The sequence below is a fragment of the Myotis lucifugus genome, unplaced genomic scaffold, assembly GCF_000147115.1.
Source record: "Myotis lucifugus unplaced genomic scaffold, Myoluc2.0 scaffold_4, whole genome shotgun sequence".
Lineage (NCBI taxonomy): Eukaryota > Metazoa > Chordata > Mammalia > Chiroptera > Vespertilionidae > Myotis > Myotis lucifugus.
In genome coordinates this window covers 11,894,268-11,908,567 of record NW_005871052.1, presented here as the reverse complement: position 1 = coordinate 11,908,567, position 14,300 = coordinate 11,894,268, and positions in this window count along the sequence as shown.

Here is a 14,300-nt window from a genome sequence, read left to right as displayed (position 1 = left end):
TGGATTGTCCAGATGCCCTATACCCACTTGTTCCCCAGGTCAAGGACATTTCTGGGAGCTTCCCATGAATTCCTCCTCAGCTTCCTCCTCCTCCTCCTGGAGCAGCAGAGAAACCCTTCCTTTACTCCATGGGCGCCTCTCCACCAGATGGAGTCAAGGCTCCTCTCCGGTTCCTGCCCAGGAGGACACTCCCAGGGAGCACCTAATCTTAACCTTTGTGGTCCTCTTCCCTTCCTCTTTGGCACTAAAAGAGACAGACAGTAAAAACTATGAGCTCTTAAAGAGGGAAGTGAGGGTTACATTTTTCTACAGCCCTTCAAAGGCCTTGGCTCCCTGCCCAGATCTGAGTCAGGAACTGTATGTCCCAAAGAATTGGCTTCCAAGCCATCTTCTCTGAGCTTAAAGATCCTAGGGGCCCTCTTGGGATGCTCTGTTCAAATTAGCCAAGAAGGGCAGGTGAGGATGACACAGCAGGAGGGACATTGGCCAATCTAGGCTTCCGAAGGTATGGAGGAAAGGGGCAGATAAATAACACCAGAGCATGTTGAGGGCAAGGTAAGTCCCCAAGCATAGGGCTCAGCTGCACTGCTCCCAGAGCCAAAACTTCACAGCTCCCATTTCAAGGGAACTAATGGCTTGTGAACACCTACTTTATGCCATGCACTTCCTCCACAACAAGTGAGAAGTTACTGTTCTCCTTTACCAGTCACAGGAACCAAGACTCAGAGAGAGGTTAAGTGCCTTATGCAATGTCATGTAGCAAATACACAGCAAATTCCAAGAGATCAGGACCAGGCCGTCAATTCCAAGCCTCATTTGAATGGTTGCTGAGGCTGCCAGAAAATGATTCTTCTTTTCAGTGAGCATGTAGGCAGCCTGAGGACAATGGCAGGGAGGAGAAACAGAAAATCACACTCCTATACCTAGGACATAGCTTGCTCCATACAGGAGAAACATATCTTTGTCCCTTTGACACAACCATCTCCAAGTGGTGGGAATGGGTCAGACAATAAGAGCCGTTTCAACTCTGGCAGGTGTTGCTCAGTGGTTAGAGGGTCGGCTCACACACCAAAAGGTCGCAGATTTGATTCCTGGTGAAGGGCATGTATCTGGGTTGTGGGTTTGCTCCCCACTTTCCCTCACCCCCACCCCCACCCCCATCGGGGCATGTGCATGAGGCAACCATCAATGTGTCTCTCTCACATTGATGTTTCTCTCTCCACTCCCTTCCATTCTCTCTGAAAAGCAATGGGAAAAATAGCCTCAGGTGAGGATTAACAACAACAACAAAAAGATCAAGTGTCAGACATGGAAAATTTTACAGTGGAGACAAGAATAGAATTATCTATGGTCTCACATCAGAGGATGAGAGAACATTTCAGATTAATGGAACTGTCCAAAGCCAGACAGATCCACCCCTCACTCCTAAAATCCCTCCAGCCATGGATATTCACGTGGATTGAAGAGTCAATCCTCAGGCACAGTTGCCAGGGGGGCAGATTTGGGGACCCATAAAAGTAGAGAGCTTCTGGGACTGATCTTTAGTGAGCCAGGGGTTCACGTTAGAATCACTGGGGATCTTTTAAACAATAGTTATATTTACAATACATGTTTTTCACAGAGGACTAGTATCCAGAATATACAAAGAGCCCCTACAAATCAATAATAAAATAACCAAAAAATATGGGCAAAAGACTGGAACAGGCACTTTATGAGAGAGGATATGTGAATGAGATAAATACATGAAAAGATGATTAGCATAATTAGTCATAAGGGAAATGCAATTTAAAACCCTGAGGAGATACTGTAACCGGACAAACAATGGGTCCGTGCTGCCCGTCAGTACTTGAGCCAGTGAAGCAGAGACAGTGTTGAATCATATACTATGAGCGTGTATTCCAATACTGCTGGCAGTATGGGAGAGCAGCAGGTCAGCCACAGAAATCTTCTCTGCAGCTCACCATAAGCCAGTTGCTTATATAGCAAAAGCACAAAGGAAAAGTAGGCGAAAGGGCAGTTTACAGAGATGCAAAAGGACTAGGGGTCTTCAAAGGGCTTAGTGATATGCAAGGATTGGCATTACATGGGCAAATAGCCAAAGGTAGTGCCAGATGGACAATTAACAGGTAAGCAGGCTGGAGATCTGTAAAAACCTGCAGGGATGCAGAAAGGGCTGGGGATCTTCAAAGGGCTGGCGACTCTGGTTTCTGCAGCAAAGTTGTTCATCTTTCTATGATAACAGGCAGCTCCAAATAGGGAGGAAGGGCTGCATCTCCAGGTCAGCTCCAGCCAGGGTAGAAGTGCCTTCTTTAATCAGAATAAAACAATCATGGCTAACAGAGCATGATTAATATTTCTTACAATACTAGGTGGTTCCCCAAATTCTATTGCTGCCCCTTTTCAATACCACTATGTATCTATGAGAACTGCTACAATTAAAAAAACAGATAGCTCACCCTAGCCAGTTTTATCAGTGGTTAGAGCATCAGCCTGTGGACTGAAGGGTCCTGGTTTGATTCAGGTCAAGGGCATGTACCTTGGTTGCAGGCTCCATTCTGGTCAGGGCACATGTGGGAGGCAACCAATTGATGTGTCTCTCTCACATCGATGTTTCTCTCTCTCTGTCTCTCCCCCTCCCTCACACTCTCTCTAAAAATCAATGGGAAAAATACCCTTAGGTGAGGATTAACAAAATAATAATAATAAGCTATATATAAAAGGCTAATATGCAAAGTGTCCCCTCCAGAATTCAACCGGGAGATCGAGAGTTTGATCACTCACTATGATGCACACTGACCACCAAGGGGGTGGCACAGAATGAAGGAAGGCCCCAGCCAGCAGCCGGGGAAGGAAGGCCCTGGCTGGCAGCAGGAAGTCCCCTATCAGCCCTAATAGCTGGCCAGGCCTAGGGAACCTACCTGTGTATGAATTTCATGCACTGAGTCTCTAGTAATAATAATAATGATAAAATAAAAAGACAGATAGCCCTGGCCAGGTAGCTTAGTTGGTTAGAGTATTGGCCCAGTACACGAAGGTTGTGGGTTTGATTCCTGGTCAAGGTACATACAAGAATTAAGTAATGAATTTATAAATAAGTGGAACTACAAATAGATGTTTCTCTCTCTCTTCCTCTCTTTTTAAAATCAATCAAATTTTTTTTAAAAAGACAGACAATACAAAGTATTAGCAAGTACGTGAAACAACTGTAAACCTCATATTTTGCTGGTGGGGGTGCAAGTTTGTGTAAGAACTTTGTAAAACTGTCAGTTTCAAATAAGTTCAACATAAATCCAGTAATTCCATCACAAGAGAAACGAGTGCATGTGCCCACACAAAGACTGGGATCAACTCAGGATGTGTAAATGGCTAAACAAACTTTGGTGTATCCATACAAGGAATATTGCCCAGCAACAAAAAGGAATGAATTACTGATCAGTGCAACAATTCGGATGAATCTCAAAGGCATTATGCTATGTGAAAGGAGCCAATCTCAATATGTTACATACTGCTTAATTCCATTTATATACATTTGAAGAACAATCAAAATGAATCTAAAATAGAATCCAGAATGTTGGCTGCCTTTGGCAGGAGTGGGGCATTGCTTGGGGTGGTGGAAATGGTCTATGTTTTGTTTTTTGTGTTTTTTTAAGGCAGTGTTATTTTATTTTTAATATGTTCTTATTGATTTTTTTAGAGAGAGAGAGAGAGACATTGATGAGAGAAAGAAGCATTGATCTGCTGTCTCCTGCACATCCCCTACTGGTGATTGAGCCGGAAACTCTGGGCATATGCCCTGACTGGAACTGAACCGTTGACCTCTCAGTGCATGAGCAACACTGGCCAGGGCAGTCTATGTTTTTATTGGGGCAGTGGTTACACAGGTATCAACAATTATCGCAATTCATTGAAGTATGCACTTAAGACTATGGATTTTACTGTATGTAAATTATACCTAAATTTTAAATTTCGTGCCCAGGACACACCCCTAACTAATTAAATCAAAATCTCTAGAGGTGAAGCTTGGGCAAGGACATTTTAAAAAATCTTCCCAAGTGGGGACTCTTTCCCCCTCCCCATGTGGGAGTCTGGGCTATGAGATTCTTTCCCCTTCCCCACGTGGGAGTCTGTACTTGTTCTTCAATAAAATTTCCACCTTTGCTATAAAAAAATAAAATAAAATAAAAAATCTTCCCAGGTTACACTAATGTGCTTCCAGTCTGGAAACACCTGATTAATATTACCATCACCTTTCCCTACCAACAGATCCTCTCAGCCTCCTGTGTCACCAAGACTTTTCAAAGGTGCTCATTGGCAAAAGTTCCTCCCACCATCAGCAGCAGAGGTAGACAGATGGGAACAGAGGTGAGTGAAGGTAAGCACTTACCAATATATCTCTAAGGATGTTTTATATTAAAACATAAAGACATAATTTTACACTTCAAAATGGTCAAAATCATGAATTTAATGTAATGTGAATTTCATCTCAATTTTTAAAAATTCAAGAGTTTTCTCAGTTTTAGGGGCTGCATATATTTCACTGTTAAGAGTGCACTTTATTTGACCAGTCCCCCTATTATAGATATTTCCGACTGTTTGTTATTACATTGTGGCAATAACTATCCTGGTGCATGCATTTTTTGTGTGAATATGTGTGAGTATATTTGTAGGATAATTTCACAAAAATGAAATTGTTGGGTCAAAGTCTATGTGTCTTTTTCATTTTCATAGAAACAATATGTGAGGGTGCGCCTGTTTCCCCACCTTTGCCAACAATGTTTTTCAACCTTTTGATTTTCACTCTTCTGATTATTAAAACATGGAACCTTGTAGTTTTCTTTACTGAGCTTCACTGAGACAGGTCAAGAGCATTCATGGAGAGCAAGGGGTTGTTTTGGAGGCATAAAGGGAGGCAGTTATCTCCCCACGTTTCTGTTTTGGCCTAGTGACTTGGCCCCATCTAAATCTCATCCTGTTAATTTCACCTCAACCTCATTGGCTTTCTTTCTCTTCTTGGAACAACCAAGCCCATTTCTACCACAGGGTCTTTACGTTTGCTATTCCCTGTGCCAGCAGCACTGTCCCCTAAAATCTTAGCATGGCTCGCTCCTTCTTATGGTTCATATCTCAGCAATCTCTCCTGTGAGATCTTTCCTGCCCCATCTGCTTTTTAAAAATATATATTTTATTGATTTCAGAAAGGAAGGGCGAGGGAGAGAGAGAAACATCAATGATAAATGAGAACCATTGATCAACTGCCTCCTGCACGCAGCACACAGGGGTCAGCCCACAACCCAGGCATACGGAACCATGATCTCCTGGTCCATAGATCAATGTTCAACCACTGAGCCACGCCTGGCCAGATCTGACCCATCTTTTTTAAAGTAGCTACCCCACTTCCCTCATCCTATTTATCTCCTTTAGAGCCCTTACTACTGATGAGGAAAATAAGACTTTTTTTTGGGGGGGGGGGGGCGGAGACCAGCAGCCTGACTCTGTATTTAGTTACTTAGTATCCCTAAGGCACATTCCTGTTAGCCTATAGTCTAGTCCAGCCGTGGGCAAACTACGGCCCGCGGGCCGGATCCAGCCCGTTTGAAATGAATAAAACTAAAAAAAAAAAAAGACCGTACCCTTTTATGTAATGATGTTTACTTTGAATTTATATTAGTTCACACAAACACTCCATCCATGCTTTTGTTCCGGCCCTCCGGTCCAGTTTAAGAACCCATTGTGGCCCTCGAGTCAAAAAGTTTGCCCACCCCTGGACTCTAGTCACTGCCCCTTTCTCAATTATCTGGTCTTGCAAGACCTGTTTACCTAAATTCTCACATTTTACAGAGGCCGTAAGCCATGAACAATACACAACCCCTGGAGGAGGTTATCAGCGCTGGTGCCAGGCCAGTCCAGGCCTTTAGGTGTGGTCTCACGGCCCCCATCCCAACACAGGGGGCTTTTTGCAAAGCCCGCGAAAGGTCTGGAGGTTTGATCCTTATTTGGGGGACAAAGAAACCAAAGGGTATAAAGAGACAGCTTCCTTCATATTGGCTTGCTCAGGATTTGGAAACAGGTTCCCCTGAGTCACGGTACTAGTACATCTGGAAATAAATGGGTTTTTCCTGTATCTCCGAGTACTCCTGTGTGTGTGTTTTCCAGTCGCCTGGTAAATTCTGTAACACTACAATTTAAAAGTGTCTCCTTTCTCTGGTTACTTCAATATTGTCTGTTCCTCCTCTAGAACATTAGCTCTATGTCTGTGATGCCAATACCCCTGGCACATAATATGTGTTTAAAAAATATTTGGAATGGCCCTAGCTGGTTTGGCTTAGTGGATAACGCATTGGCTTGCAGACTAAAGGGTCCTGGGTTCAATTCCTGGCACATGCCTGGGTTGCAGGCTTGATCTCCAGTATGGGGTGTGCAGGAAGCAGCCAATCAGTGATTCTCTCTCATCATTGATGTTTCTCCCTCTCCCTCTCCCTTCCTCTCTGAAATCAATAAAAATATTAAAAAATATTTGGAATGAATGCATAGTTCCTAGTGCAGGGGTGGGCAACCCCTGGCATGCGTGCCAAACATAGCACGCCAGTAACTTTTGCTGGCACGCGAAACCCTCTCTTATAATCTTCCATTTACAATTTTTGTGAACATTTGAATGACTTAAATGTTAAATTACAAGGAACTGGCAAGACACTTGATGTTATGTTTGGTTACATAAAGGCTTTTGAAAAGAAACTGGAAGTCTTTAAGAGGGATGTGGATGGTGAGAGATTTAGATATTTCCCAAACCTCAAGAGGCACATCAAAGACCTCCCAAAAGATGATAGAACAGACTGTCAAAGCCTTCAAAAGCTGTTTTTAAACATCATCGAGTCAACTATTGAGCAGTTCTTCTCAAGATTTGCGAAATTCAGAGAACTGGAAGAGACAGCAAAATTCATGAGGTTTCCAGACAGCATGAAACTGGAGGAACTAAACTTACAAATGTTATCATGGATAGACATGGCTGACTTTGAAATGCAGTTGATTGAATTTCAGAGTAGCTCAATTTGGAAGCAGAAATTTATTGACCTTAGAGTTGACTTGGAAAACATTGAAAAAAAGCAATTAGAGACAGGAGTACCAGAGAGAAGTGTCGAAAACGAACTATTGAGGACTTGGAATGCCATTCCAGAAAATTTTTTTCTGTTTAAAAAACTTTGCAACAGCATTACTCTCCATGTTTTCATCCACATACGCTTGTGAATCTTTGCTCTCAGTGATGAATTTTGTTAAGTCTCGTAATAGGAGTAGCCTGACGTATGAAAGTAGTAGCTCATGCATATCTCTGAAGGTCACGAAATATAAACCTGATGTAAAATGTCATCAGTGATGCAGCAGCAAAAGTCCCACTGATAATATCAAATGGAGTCATAAAGTTTTCTGTCGGACTATCAGTGTACATGTATACATTAAAAAATAAATGTATTTTTCATCATCATATACTGTGTTTTTGTCGCTCGAATGAATTTTATTATTTATTCAAGGTTCTTCACATACGTACACCTTAAGAGATATCAAGTAGGCGTAACATGTTCTCAAAAAATTAGGGTTGGCAGGCAGAAGAATTTTGAGTCAGAGATTTTGCTGGTTTTGGCACACACTCACAAAAAGGTTGCCCACCCCTGTCCTAGTGCTTTCTTGTTTTCAAATCAGAAACTTGGATTTAGAAAGGGAGGAGGCAGTTGGAAAAGGAAGGGCTGCTTTTCAACTCCTTGAAGAGATCAAAACTGATTTTAAGGACTTGAGGTCTATGTCCACCCAAATAATTCGCAAAAAAGTCTTATCTATTCACTAACTAAAGCTCTCCTTGGAAGCACTCAGAGAATGTCCTTTGAATTATCACGTGTCATTGCAGGCAATAAGACGGCCTTTCTTTATCAATATTCTCTGCCTCAAATTTGTCACTAATTCCAGCTGGCCTCCTCCCAGTCAATCTGAATTACCGAAAAGCAGAGTGAATACAATTTAATCAGTAGCTCGGCCCCCGCGGGATGAGCCGGCAGTGTCTCTGTGGGCTTCATCGCTAAAAGGTGTACAGGGGCCATGCTATTTGCACCGAATAAAAGAGCACCAGCAGGAACCGCACTCCTGTGACGGGGGAATCTGGCAGGCACTGGCTCAGGGCGCAAGGCAGGCAGGGGGAGCCACAGAAAGGCGGGGAGAATTGGGAAAGAAGACAACATCGCGAAAAAGAATGGTCATGTTGCTGATAGCCAGCCCTCGGTTTACAGTTTTACTAACTGTTCAGGCTATTATCTCATTTTCTGCTCGACAACAGCCTGCGTGCGAGTTATTATTCCCTGTTGCCAACGGGGAACCCCAGGCTCAGAGAGGTGGCCGGCGAAAGCAGCGGCTCCCTGCTGCGCGTGCCCTTACCTGGCCCTTTTCTCGGTGCTGTGCACACCCGCTCCCCGGCCTGATCTCCATCAGGGAGCACGGCGGCTCCAGGCCGTTGCTATGGCATTTCTGGAGTGTCACAAGTGCTCTGGAAGCATACAAATCGACCTGCGTGAGACATAGCCCTGTGCAAAACAACCTCCAATTTACTCGCAATAATTACCACCTCCAGATAACCGCCTGTACTCAGGAGGGCTGGGGCGGGGGAAGGGAGGAAAAGGACAAGGAAGGAAGGGAGGTGGGCACACCGGGCTGACAGTCCCGGCCTAGTCTGGGATTTCAGGGAGAGGTGGGGGAAAGCAGAGAGGTGATCTTCCTGAACTAGGTACTGAGGAGGCCTCTGCCCTGTGTGTTTCTGGAAACTCGAATGTTCTTCTGAATGGATCATAGCAAGGCAATTCATTCTAGATGTAGTGGGCATGTTTGCTGGTGGACACTTGGCCTGGCACTGGGGATGCAAAGGCCAGTTCCTGTGGTGGAGAGGCTTACAGACTCCTTCCTGGGAGACAAAAAACCCCACAAAAATAAAAAAATAACCAAGACACCCAAGCAAGGTACAATTATAAGAGCCATCATTCACTCAACATACATATATTTATTAAGTACCCACTATAAGCCAGGCATTGTGTTGAGGATACAGCAGTGAACAAAAAAGACAAAAATCTTAGCCCTCATGAAGTTTATGTTGGAGTGGAAGGAAACAACAAATTTTTTAAAGTAACAAAAGTACACTATTAATTGGTGTATTTTTCTGGGTTCTCCAGAGAAACAGAACCAACAGTATGTGTGTATACACCTGAAGAGATTTACTATAAGAATTGGCTCACGCAATTTTTGAATCTAATTGCAAGATGTGCAGTGGGCAAGCTGGAGACCAAGGAGGTATCCAGGTGTCCTTTGCTTTTCAAAAGTTCACATTACACCACTTTGTTCTTAGGAAAGGCCTGCATCATTGCCCTTTTATGGTAGCTAAAGGAAATCCAAAGAGGATTTTAGCTTTTGTGAAAAAAGGTGAAAATAGTGTTTAGTATTTGTTTTGTTTGTAGTTGTAGAGGCAGTATGCATCCTGAGCAGGAGAGTGGCCCTGCCAGGCTCTTCCCCAGGAACTATACTCATCCTCTCAGCACCAAGCCATGGAGCTTTGAGCTGTGTCTGTGAGCATCTGTGCTTTCCTCGTTTTATTTTCTGCATTTGTTAGCAAGATGTGTCCTAAGATAATTGCTCCTTCACTTTTATGCTCTTTTGACTTATGAAAGGTTTCATAGGAACTCTCTACTTTCAAATAGCAGGGGAAACCTGTATATAGTTCCAGTCCAAGTGCAAAGGCCCGAGACCCAGGAGAGCTGTTGGTGTAAATTACAGTCTGAGTCGAAGGCAGGAGACTGATGTCCCAGCTCCAAGACAGACAGAGAGAAAAATCTCCTTCTTATTCAACCTTTTTTTTTTTTTTTTAAATCCTTACCCAAGGTTATTTTTCCATTGATTTTTAGAGAGAGTGGAAAGGAGGAGGAGAGACAGACAGAAACACTGATGTGAGAGAGAGACCTCGATTGGTTGCCTCCCAAATGAGCCCTACCAGGGCATCAACTTGCAATTGGTATATGCCTTTGACTGGAGGCATGAACCTGAGACCCGTCAGTCCTCAGGCTGAAGCTCTATCCACTAAGCAAACTGTCTAGGGCCTTACTAAACTTTTTATTGTGTTCAGGCCTTCAATAGATTAGGTGAGGCCTACCCACATTGAGGAGAGAATCTGCTTTTCTCAATCTGTGGATTCAAATGTTAATCTCACCCAGAAACACCACTCATGCCCTCACCCCCACTATGGCACACAAATTCCCAGTATAGCTAGGGGTTACTGAGCTTGTGCTGTGTGAAGTCTCACAATAAACATCTGGTTTGGCCACTGGCCAGGACAGTCCCCCTCTCTCTAACTATTCGCACACTGATTGTGAACATATGGCCCCAAATGTGGTGGGGCTTTCCAAAAGGCCTCAAGAGTCATCTTTGCCTTTTGGCCTGAATTGCCCTGGCCTGGGGCCTGCCACCAGGGCCCCCTTGCCCAAAATCATGAATTGGCTTACATGAGACCAATCAGCTCTTGTCAAGGACACCCCTCCCCCTGAACCACGAATACCAACCCCCCACCTCATGGGAGGCTTTGACAGCAGGCTGCCTGGGTTTCCATCCAGCCCCATCCCTATTGTGTTTTTTACTTCTCTGAGCCTTACTTTCCATCTCCACAAAGAATATAATGACACCTTCATCACAGGCTTGATGAGAGGCTCAAATGGAATTATCTGAGACTATGACTCAGAAGTTCTAAGAGCTGAAAAGATGTGAATTCTACCTTGACCTCTGCCCCCCTCCATACGCAATGCTATCATTAGGTGACTCAGAGGAAAATTTATACCAAACTGTAAAAAGGGGAAGAAAGTCCGACCAAGTTTGGATTTTTCCTGTGATGGCTCCTTTGGTATTCTTTTCCCAGAAAGTTTTGTTGTTGTTCCAGCTTTCTGAATGCCCTAAGCATTTAGAAAATATGTTTTTATTGATTTCAATTTCAGAGAGAAAGGGAGAGGGAGTGAGAGATAGAAACATCAATGATGAGAGAAAACCATTGATCACCTGCCTCCTGCATGCCCCTTCCTCCCCCCCCCCCCCCAGCCAATAGGGGATCAAGCCCGAAACCCAGGCATGTGCATAACTGGCTCATGGGTAGATGCTCAACTACTGAGCAACATCAGCCGGGCATGCCATAAGCATTTTTATTGAACAATCTGGCTCTGGAGAATATGGATTTGGAAACTGTAATGAGTCAGACACATTTCCATTGGCCAGAATCAGCTAACACTCAATAGAGTTTTCTACCTGCCAGGGAATGTTCTAATTCATTTTACCCTTGCAACAAACCCTGTGAGGTTGGTACAACTATTGTCCCCTTTTTACAGATAGGAAAGCTGAGAATTGGGAGGGAAGGTGAATTGATTTGCCTAATGTTGAACAGCTAGTGAATGTTGGTGGAGATTTTGAACACAGACAGTCTTGCTGCAAAGGCCATATGCTTAATCACTGTGCTATACTGTCTCTTGTCACACATGTGAGAGACTTGTATCCCAAGGACGGACTGGAGGCATTAAGAGAGTGGGATTAACTTTAAGTAGCCTTTCCCATGGCTAGAGACCCAGCCCCAAGCCCTCATCCTCACTGCAAAATACACTAGTGCTCAAACTGGCAGTGGTGCCTGTTTGGGAAGGCACCTGTATGTGAGAGGTTTGAACTAAATACCTTCCAAAGGTCCTCTCAATTCAAGGAGTTGAAGTGTCAGCTCTGTATTGGGTTTGCCAGCTGTCTTCTCCCATAGGAGGAAGCAGACCCTTTGCAGTGCCTAGCAGACCTTTTTCACCTTGTCCTCTCTCAAACAGAGGTGTGCACCTGCCCGTGCCTTTCTCACTAGGCACATCTGGGAGACCTCATTCTTCTACAGCTGGAATCAGCTTCTTTATCCTGATGATGGTCCAGACTTCCTCTTAGAGCTCTAGAAACATCTCTTCAGCTGTCTCCCAGAGCTCTTCTCCATAGTGTCTCTCATGGACCTCGAACTCCACCTGCATTGTGAATTCAATGGATGTTGGAAACTCTTTCTCCTTCCATGTTCCTCTTCTCGAGGAATGGCTCTGCCATTTATCCATCAGCTTAAGCCAGAATCCCAGGAGTTATCCTGAAGTTTTCCTTGCCCTCACTCCCACATCCCATCAGGCACCAGGGCCTGTAAATGTGACCTCCTACATATCTCATGAATCCACTTTTTGTACCTCTACCACTCTCTAGTTTAAGCCACCACCATCTGAGAGATGAAGTAAAAAGCAAAAGCCTTCCCCTGCCCACTCTGCCTTTTTCTCCCCTTTCTAGTCCATCCTCCACCCCACAGCCAGGGTGAGTTTTTTTAAGCAAATATAGGTGTCTCTTCCCTGCGCAAAACTCTTTGATGACTCTATTTCTCTTAGAATTAAGTCTAAATTCCTATTTACATCTGATGAGGTGTGGTGCTTGCTATTAGGCAAGCCATTTTCCAGGATGGGTTCTGGAGTCTATATCAAACCTTGATCCTGATGCCAGATGGGCCACCAATGTGACTTTTGCTATACTCCTTAACCTCTCTAACCTGCAAATTCCTTTCATTTGTAAAGTATGTTTGTTGTGAGGGTGAGAGGAGATAGTGCATGTAATGTTCTGCAAGGAAGCAGTTGAATCATTCACTGCAAGTTAGACCTTATGATTATAAAGGTATTGGTACCAGCCACAGAAATTATTATTTATTTAATCAACTGATGAATCATTGTGAATAATATTATGGATCTTGTTATGTTGTATTATATATTATTATTATTATATTAATTTGGATTTTATGATTATCACTCCAGCCTCACCTCTCACAACCCTCCCCATCTGTCTTCTCTAGACTTTCATTACCACACACTCAAGCCCCCACCCCAGCTTTCTTACTCTCTGTCCCTGAAAAGTTTATCTCTCCCCATTCTCTGATTTCTCTAGCCCCTTTTTGTATTGCTAAGTCCCTTTCATTATGGGCTCAGGAATCAATTCCTCTGGAAAGCCTTTCAAACCCTCCCCCAGATCACTGTAGATGTCTCTTCTACAGGCCCCCAGAGCACCCTGCGCTTCCTTTCTAGAGCTTCTATCACACCACATTTGTAATTATTTACTTGTCAGACTCCTGGATTAGGCCATCATCTTAGCAAGGAACTCTGTCTTATTCATCACTTTATTCCCAGCTTTTAGCACTACTGGACACATAGTAGTTGGCCAATAAATGTTTGCTGAATGAACAAGAGACTAACCTGGCACCAATCCTCTCTACCAATCCCCCACCCCGAGCCAAACCTCTTCAAAGCTAAAAGCTGCTGAGCACAGAATCAGACTGAACCAAAGCCAGAAGGTTGACCACCTGGTCACTGCAAGAACTTTCTGTCATTGCCTTAGAGATATTTCTGTCTTTGGTTTCACAACCCCCTCACTCTGTGTGGGCTTAGTGAAGGTGTGTGCATTGGGGGGTGGGAGGGTAGGGCATATTGATTCACTTGCCTGCACTTCATTTTTGTCTTCTGTAAAGTGCCGAATAAGGCCCACTTGGCGGAGTCACAATGGAAAGTCACTGAGGTGGCACATGGAGATGCTTTGTAAACTGCAAAGGTCTAGATGTCACACCTGATGATGATCAAACACAGAAAATGTGTTGCTCTTTGGCTCAACTCCTTCCAAGACCCCATATAGACAAGGGCCCTCCTGCTTATACAGCATTATCTCTAGCAACCTGGTTACAATTGATTGACATTATCGCTTTCTTGATATTTGGCAGATTCCTAGCCTGTGGCAATATGCTGGTCACCATAGAGACCTGAGAAGCACCCTTGTGCATTGGTACCACATTTACAAACCAACATTTAAAGTGGATTATTTTTCAGATGGCTGATCTCATCATTCAATGTTGATTTTATTAGTTCCAATTTCAGAAGGTGACATTTTCTGACCTTGTCCCATTAAGCAAAAGCAAAAACTATAGTTTTTGGGGGGAAGGGGGAGGGAAAAAGTACAAGATGTGCTTGGGGAACGGTGAGGAAAGAAGACATATGGAGAGGAGATTTTGTAAGGGAACTACAGGATATACCTCTCATTTATTCATTTACTCGCTTGTTTAGCATCCACAATGTGCCAGTAACTGGGCTAGCTACTGGGCATATAGTGGCGAGCAAGATTAGCCTTATGGACCTCATACTCTTTTGGGGAAGACAGACAATTAAATAGACAATTTTAATACAGCACAGAAAAATCTATGATGGGAAAAC